At 43.7% G+C, this 8,294-nt stretch overlaps 1 pseudogene; it reads right to left on the bottom strand.

The window, feature by feature from the left end:
• Positions 1,403 to 7,565, bottom strand: LOC107626729 (annotated as a pseudogene).

Raw genomic sequence — 8,294 nt, 5'->3', positions numbered from 1 at the left:
CAAAAACCACGTGCAGCATCACAAAAATAAACCACCAAAAAAAAAAAAAACTAACCTCCTCGTTGATGACCCCGGCAATATGATCCACTCCATCCAACCGATATAGTCTACCTAGATCGTCCTCCATAAGCTAAATACTTTGCTCCAGCCTTTATCGGAGCGAAACTGGATCGTTTTCTCTGGGATTTTGTGGGGTCTGAGAGTGGAAAAGTGGTTTGAATGGGGTGGATTCGAACTCCTTTTATAGGAAAATCTAGTGTAATTCGAAACACCCCAATTCGAATTACTACTAGTGGCGAAATGTGCATAGTTCGAATCAGTGAGATTCGAATTATATAGGGTTGCAACCTCATGCTAATTCGAATCAGCATGTTTCGAATTAAGTGAAGCTAATTCGAATTGCACCAATTCAAATTACGTTGGATGCATGCTTGTAAGTAGTTCGAATTGCACTAATTCGAACTACATTCAAATTGAGTTCGAATCGTGGTGATTCGAATTACATAGTTATGCACATTGGTTGATTGCTGAATTAATTTTTCCATTGGCTTATTCATGTAATATTAAACTAACCATGGCTTATTTTGGTTTTTTACCCTAATACTAATCACATTTGATAAAAAGGTATATTAAATTCTTATTTCTCAATTAAAAAAGAATTTAATAAGAAAGAATTAAGCGATTTTTCTTAGTATCTCTAATTGATGTGTTGTTTGCAGTTATTTATTATGATTATTATCGCGCAACACGCAGAGATTGAGAGTTTAGGATTTTTGGATTATGATTTAATATTATAGTTTAAGTTTTAGGATATAAGATTTAGGGGCAAGGATTTAGAATTTTTTGAATTACGATCTTAAGTTTAGTGATTTTCTGTTCGTAATTTAGTGTTTATGCATTATGATTTAGGATTTGCACATAGGGTTTAAAGATTATGTCTTAGGAGTTTTTTAGTTTATGATATGTAGTTTATGGATTAGGATTTATAATTTAGAGTTTAGCAATTATAAGTTTAAGATTTAAGATTTTTAAATTACAATTTATGGTTGAAAAATATGATTGGTGCATAGAGATTGAAGTTTAGTGTTTTTTGAATTACCGTTCATGGTCTATATTTAGGAGCTAGTGCTTTGGGTTTACTATTAAATTTTAGTTTAAAAAAATTTGAATTAGGATATATGGTTTATGGATTAAGATTTAAGAATTAGAGATTTAGGAATTAGTGTTTAAACTCTAGTTTTTTAGATTAGGGCCTAAGATTTAAGGATTAGAATTAGTGTTAAGGATTAGGAATTAAGATTTAATATTTTTAGATTAGGATTTAAAATTAAGAATTTAAAGTTTGGGCAAAAAACCCTAATAAGTCAAGGCTAGTTTCAAATTACGCATATAAGCCAAAATGAAAATTGTTTCAGCAATGAGCCAAGGCATAATTTAATGTAATTTGAACCAGCCTGGTTCGAACTACATTCACAAGTAAATCGAACCAATCTAGTTCGAATTAGGATGGAAAATGGTTGAACATAATTCGAACCAAGGTGGTTCGAACTCTATATGCTCATAATTCGAACAAGGCTAGTTCGAATTATACCCATGAAAGCTATCCAAGTAATTCGAACCAACCTGGTTCGAATTACTCACTTTTTGGCTCCAATAGTAATTCGAACCTACCTGGTTCGAATTACTCATTATTCGGCTATATAAGGAGTTCGAATCAGCCTCATTCGAACCATTGTTCCTTTCCCCTACCCCACCAAATCCCAGAGAAAACGACCCAGATTCAATCCGACAAAGACCTGATCGGAATACTCTGCCAATGGGGGACGATCCGGCAAGGTTATATCGGTTGGACGGAGTTGCTCATATAGCCGGGGTCATCAACGACGAGGTTAGTACATAAAAAACTTCGTGCTAGCGGTATATGTGAGTTAGTGGTTTTGCATGTGGTTTTAGTGGCGGTTTATGTTAGCGGTTAATCGAAGTGGTATTGCTAGTGGTTTAGTTGAGAGGTTTTGCATGCGGGTTAGATGGTGGTTTAGTTGGTGGTTTATGTTAGTGGTTTATGTTAGCGGTTTATGTTAGTTGTTTTATGTTACCTGTTTTACGTTAGTGGTAGGTGTTGGTGGTTTTATGTTAGTTGTTTTATGATAGTGGTTTAGGTTAGTTGTTTTATGTTAGTGGTTTACGTTAGTTGTTTTATGTTAGTGGTTTATTTTGGTTGTTTTATGTTGGTAGTTTATGTTAGTTGTTTTATGTTGGTGGTTTGTGTTAGTTGTTTTATGTTAGCTGTTTTATGTTAATGGTTTAAGTTTAGCTGTTTATGTTAGTGGTTTAGTTGTGTGGTTTATGGTAGTTGTTTTGCATGTGGTTCTCGTTAATGAATTGTTATGCGGTTTTATTTTGTATGATATTTTGTTGATGATTTATCGTCTTGGTTAATTAAGTCATTGGTTATGAAGCTAGTTCTAACAATGCGGTGCATGTAATGTGCAGCCACAGCGATGCATCAAGAGCATGTGGCGGCGGCAGCAGGGCATGCGACTCGATGACAGATACGTTCCGTACTTGCAGATGGCCGGATTATACCATCTTGCAAGGCTGAACGATAGATGGTTCCGATTAGATGAGGCCCTTGTCAGTGCCTTTGTCGAGCGATGGCGCCTGGAGACGCACACGTTTCATATGCCGTTCGGAGAGTGCACGATCACACTTCAGGACGTGGCATACCAGTTGGGTTTGACAGTGGACGGGCGTTACGTGAGCGGCTGCCTATCTGAATTCCAGATATACATCCAGGGTGGCCGTCCAGCTTGGGTGTGGTTTCAGGAGTTGCTTGGAGTGATTCTTCCTCCCAGCCAGGTTCAGAAGTACGCAGTAAACTGCAGCTGGTTCCAGGAGACTTTTGGAGAGTGCCCCGAGGGAGCCGATGACGAGACTGTGCGGCGATATGCCCGTGCGTACATCATGATGTTGTTGGGTACGCAGTTGTTTGCCGACAAGTCCGGCAACCGCATTCACATCAGATGGCTTCCCTACGTAGCTAGGCTTGAGGAGATGGGTACCTACAGCTGGGGGTCTGCAGCACTGGCATGGTTGTACCGGTGCATGTGCCGAGTGGCGAACAGACATGTGGTCAAGTTAGCGGGCCCACTACAGCTACTTCAGTCTTGGATCTTCTGGCGATTTCCTCGGTTTAGGCCTGCAGGGTATGAGACGTTCAGCTGGCCATTGGCCTCGAGGTACTCTATTCATCATTCTCTACTTCAATTTAATATACATTACTCCATGTTCATTAATAATGTAATACAAATCTCTCACACGTTTAATTAGCCATAAGACACTTGTAAGATGCAGGTGGTCAGGTTACAACCCTTCCGGTAGCGAGAAGGGTCCTAGAGTGCAGATGTGGAGGCTGAGGATAGACAGGTTACAGGACAGAGAGGTGAGTACGCTACTTACTAAGTTGCTTTAATTAACCACACTTTATGAATTGCGTCCAAGAGTTGCCCTGACAATGTTGAGTTCTCTGTGCAGTTTATCTGGATGCCGTATAGCAGCCCCGACGTACTTCAGGTTGTGCATCCAGAGGCTTTGGAGCCTCGGCATATGGCGTTGTGGCAGTCTGTGACGTCACTGATATACTTTGCCGTCATAGAGTGGCATCAGATATATAGGGTTCTTCCGCAGTTCGGCGGGGTCCAGCCCCGTCCGCACCCCGCCCTGAACATCGACTTTCTGATGTCGAAGGACGGCAGAGGAGGCGATCGATGGTTCCTGTACCACTTGCAGATATGGCATCTCCATTGGGAGTCTCGTGCGGAGACCATGCTGAGGTTTGATGTTGTTGCCGACCCTGGACCGTCGCATGAGTTCCTGGAGTGGTGGAGTCAGCATGGGAAGAGGTTTTTGTCTCCGGGGATGTCCTTGGGGGATCCGAGAGCCGTTCCTATTCCCGTTGAGACGTCCCAGCGCGGTGCTGGGCGAGTTCCTGACATGGATCGTGTTGAGGACGTGCCAGACAGGCGTCGGGTGGAGAGGAGGGCTCGTGTGGGGACACGACGGAGCCAGCGTGAGTGGAGGTGGCTTGATTAGGCTATGGACGAGGATGACGATGCCGGTTCCTCTGGAGGCGAACGACGAGGCCAGGGAGGGAGACGGAGAGGGCGTGCTGCGGCGGACCACCCTGGTCGTGAGGCGGACGACGATGACGACGATCAGCATGGGCCCGTTGTTGGGGATGTTGCAGGGGCTGCTGCAGTTGCTGGTGTTAGTGGACATGATGGCGGACATGGAGGTGAGTGGTATGGGTCGGGTATGGGTGACGGGGCTGACCCTGGTGACGCTGGACTTGGGTCAGGGCCTCTTCGAGATTACTTCGTTGGTGTACCCGGCCATGACCAGACTCTGCAGGAGAGTACCCCATGGGTTATTTTAGCCATGTTTACTGTTGTTGTTTATTCATCATATTGTACTTTGAAAACGGGTGTTTACTGGATTGTATTAGTGACTATCATAATCATCGCATAATCAGACAATTTAATATGTAGATTTATTTTTTAAACTTTGCATTTAGTGGACTTGTAGAAAGACGCAAAGTGAAACATAGCATGTTCATTAGTTAACGCAGCATGCACAACACAACGCAGAAAGATCAACAAAAAACATGAGTGCTCAAATACAACATCGAACAAGGAAAATTAAATAAAATAAGTACCAACACTAAGAACATGGCTACTAATGGCCCACTGTGTGAGACGATCCTCCGAGCTGTGGGCAACTCCGACGTGTGTGTCCGGGTTGGCGACATAGGCCACATCTCTTTGGCCGGTTCGGATATGCCTCGTCCATATTTGTCCATATCCTAGTGGACCTTGGACGACCCTCTCTTGCACACCTCTTGTCAGGATCCGGTATAACAGTGGGCCCGTCGTATGGTGGCCAGAAACCCTCTGGAATCGGAGGGGTGAATCCCATCCGATACACGCTGAATACCGAGCTAATCCGATACACGCTGTGAACATAAGCGGTCCAGGTAACCCGTGAGTAGGCACAACATGCAAGTGCGTGCTGACACGGGAAATGAAGCGCCTGGAAGTACCCACAGTCACATGTCTGAGAGGCAAGCGATACTCTGTAGCTACCCAATGAGAAAGAACCAGTCGGAGTGGTCTCTGCTACGGTGAACTCGGAGTTATCCTGGTCATACAAAGTCACCGTGAAGCACCTGGCCGTCTTCAAGTTGGCCTCAATACACTTCACCAAGTGCTGACTGAATTGTTGTCCAGTTCCCATCTGGGCCTCAGCCTCTCTCCCCTTGCGAACAAAGTGTTCCGCTAGCCTTCCATATGTTGCCTTCACCAGGGAGCATACAGGGAGGTTTCTGACACCCTTTAGCATTGAGTTCACACACTCGGAGATATTCGTCGTCATGTGACCGAATCTCCGCCCCTCATCACGATGCTGAGTCCACAAGGAATAATCAATCCGGTTTGCCCACTCACACATCGCCGGGTCTTCAGACCACAGAATATCAAACCAGTAATCAAACTCAACCTCAGTCTTGGCATACGCCGCATTCACAAGAAGCCTCCATGCGTCTTTGCCCTTGAAGGTAAGGGCAAAATTAGCCGCTACGTGTCGAATGCAGAATGCACGGTATGCAGATGGAGGTAACCAACCTCCGTCAGGAGCCTCAAGCGTAGCCTTGATGCCGTTATGCCTATTCGATATAACTAGCAGACCCGGCTGCGGTGTCACGTGTTGTCAAAGGTGGGAGAGAAAGAATGTCCAAGACTCTGCATTCTCACCCTCTACTAGTGCGAAAGAAACAGGTAGAATGTTGGAGTTTCCGTCTTGTGCAATCGCGATGTGCAACGTTCCCCCGTACTTGCCATACAGATGGGTGCCGTCAATGCTAACTAGCGGCTTGCAATGACGGAATGCCTCGATGCACGGTGGAAACGTCCAGAAAAGTCTGTGAAAATAAGCTTGAGACTCGTCTACTTGTCCACCAACTCGAACGGGGCTCGTCCTTAGGACTGCAACAGTACCAGGCATTGTCAACTGGACTCCCAACACCCACCTAGGGAGCTCGTTGTATGACTCATTCCAGTCACCGTAGATGAGGGCAATAGCCTTCTGCTTCGCCAACCAGACCCTCCTGTAAGTCGGCCTAAACCCAAAGTGTGATGCGGTGGCATTTAGGAGAACTTTGATGCTGACGGATGCATCAGCCCTAACCATTGGCATAATGAACGCCGATATCACATGATAATCCAAACTCCTGTGGTCACTCAAGATGGAGGTGGCAAGACAAGTGTGAGGTCCATTGTACTGTTTGACCTTCCAAATGCCCTTGCGCTGCCGGAGACTCAGTCGAATCAACCATGTGCACCCATTCCCAAACTCAGAACACTTGCCCACATACCGGCGATAATCAGACTCCACTACCTTGTACTGTACCCCTCGCCGGATGCTGTAAGTCTTCACACTTAACAGGGCCTCGTCTTTATCCTGAAATTGCTGACCAACCTGGAACTCTGTCAGACCAGCAGTCTCTTCCGCATCTCTAGCTCCGAATCCAACAGAGTGCCCAGAAACCCCCTCCTGCCTCATGGCATCCAAGTCCAAAGAGGAAAAATGTGGTGGATACTGCTGTGTGCCAGAGCTAGAACCACCTACCGCCAATGCAGGCTCACTCGCTCCAATATCATCGCCGCTGTCATCATCAATCATATCCAGCTCGACGTCATCCTCCTCTGCATCACCCAACAATCCGTCTCCAACGCCAAGCGGTGCAACGCCCTGTAAAGCGTTCGGCAGAAATTTCCTTGATCCTACCTCGTCGCCTACGCTGCCATTGAGATCAACAGCAAAAGACGGGGAGGCAATAGGTTGGACCGCTGGCTCGTACACAGGGACGGAGGAAGAAGCAACGGCAGGCCTGGAACTAGAACCGGCTGCCGTGGCTAAAGTGGTGGTATTCTGGTTCGAACCCCCTGAGCTGGATACCACATCAACCAGCTTTGCCAATAACTCTGGTGTCCTTACCTCCGGAAACTGCCGCCGACAAAAAAACATGACTTGCAAGTCCTCATCACTACGAATCGTGAAACAATCATACTTCACCGTATCCTGAAGGACCGTGATTGGAATGCGATAGAAAAACTTCTTAACCCGCTTCGCACCTTCCAGACCAAGTTTCATCAATACAGATCTAACAAGGTCATCATAGCTCGTCGTAGGACTCACTACAATACAGAGAGGATCCTTATCTGTGAACTTCACCCCGGAACGAGTTTTCCTCTTAATGGATCCTCTGTGGTGAACCAAAACAACAAAACTCTCCTCACTAGCCATCTTACACCCTCTAATGAGAGCAACTCACGTTTACGACCATATATATACAGCTCTGTCTCTCACTAATTCGAACCAGCCTGCATCGAACTATAGTTTGTGTAATTCGAACCAGCCTGGTTCGAATTACTTTGGCCAGCTTCTCTCTCTATAATTTGAACTAGTATGGTTCGAATTACGTGCGTTGCTAGTTCGAACCAACCTGGTTCGATTTACGTTGAATTCTTTATTGGTAATTCAAACTGCTCTGGTTCGATTTATTACTAAATGCAGTTCGAACCAGGTTGGTTCGAATTATATTAAAGTATTATTTGGCTCATTACTGAAACAATTTTGATTTTGGCTTATTTAGGTAAATTCCAAGTTGCATTGGCTTATTAACGTTTTTTGCCCTTAAAGTTTTGACATTAAAGTTTAGGATTTATGGTTAATGTTTAGAATTTAGGATATAGAGTTTTTTTAATTAGGGTATGGGACTTATAAATTAAGGTTTAGGATTTAGAGTTTGAGAAATTAGAAGTTTAGAATTTATGATTCTTAGATTAGGAATTAGAGTTTGTGTTTAGAAACTAGGATTTAGTATTTTTTTATTAGGATTTTGTGTTTAAGTTTTAGAGTTTAGAGATTCGGATTTTAAATTTACTATTAATGTATAGATTATGATTTTGAGTTTAGTATTTTAGATTTAGAATTATTTAAATTAGGGTACGTGGTTTTATGAAATGTTGTTTTAAGTTTTAGGATTAATAATAAACCTATACAAAAGTCAATGAATAATAGCTCAAATGGCATAATCTCCCCATACTCATCTAAGAGGTTGCGGGTTCGAGTCTTCATATCTTTGGTAAAAAATAAGATTTGGGATTTAGTGTTTAAGATTTTAAATTTTGAATTTAATATTTAGGAATTAGAGTTTAGAATTTAAAATTTAAAAGCTA

This window comes from Arachis ipaensis, chromosome B02 (assembly GCF_000816755.2).
Source record: "Arachis ipaensis cultivar K30076 chromosome B02, Araip1.1, whole genome shotgun sequence".
Lineage (NCBI taxonomy): Eukaryota > Viridiplantae > Streptophyta > Magnoliopsida > Fabales > Fabaceae > Arachis > Arachis ipaensis.
The sequence above is the reverse complement of the archived record's forward strand: the minus strand, read 5'-3'. Positions and strand labels throughout refer to the sequence as shown.